At 45.2% G+C, this 2,382-nt stretch overlaps 1 pseudogene; it reads right to left on the reverse strand.

Annotated features, from left to right (window-relative positions):
* Positions 1-1,144: 1,144 nt before the first annotated feature.
* On the reverse strand, positions 1,145-2,000 carry LOC118590728 (annotated as a pseudogene).
* Between the last annotated feature and the right edge of the window lie 382 nt (positions 2,001-2,382).

A 2,382-nucleotide genomic window follows, 5' to 3' on the forward strand; every position in this document is an offset into this window, starting at 1 on the left:
GGTACCGGGACTTGAACTCAGGCCACTGGCCTTGGCAGCAGGCACCTGTATTTGCTGAGCCATTTCTCTGACCAAAGCAGCTGAATCTTTTTTTTTTTCCATTAGGAGAGAATTTTATCTTAAAAGTGTCATCTTAAATTGCAAGGCTGTCCGTTAAACATCACAATTAAACATGTCAAAGGAGAAGCCATGTTGTCACAATGCCCACTTACCCCACCTGTAGCTGAAGCTTTCCTGGTCCTGCCTGGGCCATGGTCAGGACAAATCTCTCTCAACCGCCAGTCCCACAGCCGCTCAGACTCAAACAAACATACAGACACTTATATTATTTAAACTGTTTGGCCTAATGGCTCAAGCTTCTTGCTATCTAGATCTTACATCTTAAATTAACCCATTTCTATTAATCCATAAATTGCCATGTGGCTCATGGCTTACTGGTATTTTAACATCTTCTCGTGGTGGTGGCTGGTAGCGTCTCCCTCACTCAGCTTTCCACTTCCCAGAATTCTCTCCTCTCCTTTGTACCATCTATACTTCCTGCCTGGCTACTGGCCAATCAGCACTTTATTTATTAACCAATCAGAGCAACACACTCAGAGCATACAGAACATCCCACAGAACCCACCAGACACCTCTTGCTGACCCTTCTATGTCCCCTTTTTTCTTTTTTTCATTTTTTTTTTAATTAAATAAGAGAAAGTAGGCAGATACATGTTGGTAAATGCTAACTGTCTGTTTTCGCATAGAGATACAGTGTAATCTCTGAGCCCAATATACAGAGAAAGGAAAAAAGCTAGAATTCTATCACACAGGGGCCTGGCACCCCGGCAGCCTCCAAGGGGGCCAGAGGGCTTTTCTTCTTTCCCACAGAGCACGGTGGCACTGTTGACTCCACAGTTTGAGACAAGAAAGGATAAAAAGGAATTTAGGACAGAATAGTGGAGTTTTTTTCCTATTGTATTTTGCTCAAGGTGTTTCCCCAAAAACAGGTTGAGAACCATGGTGTTGAGAAGAGAGACCAGAAAACGGGTGAGTGAGGGGTTGGGGGGTGGGATGACCGAAACCTGCTCCCAGGGACTGGAGAAAATGTAAAAAGAAAAAGGAAATTTTATAAAAGAGGGTTGGAATCCATCAGTCTTCTGTGCTAGACATCCTCGCCTTCATCCTCCTCCCCTTCCTCCCCTTCATCACCACCTTCATCTTCTTCACCTTCATCTTCTTCACCTTCATCTTCATCCCCTTCCTAATCAATATCTTCCAAGCCTTCCTCTTCTTCATCATTATCATCATCATCATCATCTTCCACCTCTCCTTCTTCATCATCCATATCAGGAACCAAATAGTACTGCAAGGGGTTTGGCCAAGCACCGTCTCTGATGACCTCTCCTAACTCGTCTGCGCCTGCAGCAGAATGGTCAATGAACCAGGTGAAGAAGCTCTCCGGCTCTTCATGCTGCCTCTTCCTGCTGGCCTTATTCTGCATTCGACTTGAGCGTTTTGTCAAATCCTTTCCAGATTTCCATTTGATTTCAGTGGGCTTTGAAGATGGATCACCACTCTCATTCAGAGGAAATTCTTTGGAGAGAACTTTATTTTCAAAGCAAGGATTTTCATCAGAATAAAAGTCTATTCTGTAACCTGATCTAATGTCTTCCCATTCAGTCCCTTCCTCTGGTCACGTGATGCCGATCCTCCCCAAGCAGTGCAGACACGTGTGGATGGTTGACAAATGTTGTTACCCAAAATTTGGAATTTTGTAGATCAATTCTGACCTCTTCTGAAAAGAAAAGAAAAAAAAAACTGGTTGGCGGAGTTTGTTATATTTTTGTTCTGCTTTCAAAATTTCCTCACTGGCTTGTTCGTTAAGTCTGTGTATTTCATTTTGTACTTCGTCAATGGGTTCAATTGCTTCTCGCTGTTCTTTTTCTGAAGTCTCGTCGACCCCATTGATGGTTGGAGTTGAGCTCCTTTTATCTGGCTTTGGCCATCGGTGCCAACATGGTGCGAAAGAGGACCAATGGACGGCCAGCGGGGGGCTGCTTGCTCCAGCCGCCTCCTCCTGGCTCGCCCTCACCGCCAGGCGGACACCAAAGCTGGCAGAGGTGGGGGCGTTGTGACGGGCCGGGAGAGGCGGCAGCAGATAGGCTGGGAATCAAACCTGGGTCCTCTGGAAGAGCAGCCAGTGCTCGTGACTGCAGCCTCACATCTGGAATTTTTGTCATATTTTCACCCCTGCCTTGTATGTTTCTGGGTTTCAATTTGTTTTACATTTATTTATCTTGTGTATATATATGCCATGTGCATTCCTGGTGCTTCCTAGAGGTCAGAAGAGGAAGTCCAATTACCAGAAACTATAGTGGTTGTGAGCCATCATACAGGTGC

This window comes from Onychomys torridus, chromosome 9, assembly GCF_903995425.1.
Source record: "Onychomys torridus chromosome 9, mOncTor1.1, whole genome shotgun sequence".
In the NCBI taxonomy this organism is placed as follows: domain Eukaryota; kingdom Metazoa; phylum Chordata; class Mammalia; order Rodentia; family Cricetidae; genus Onychomys; species Onychomys torridus.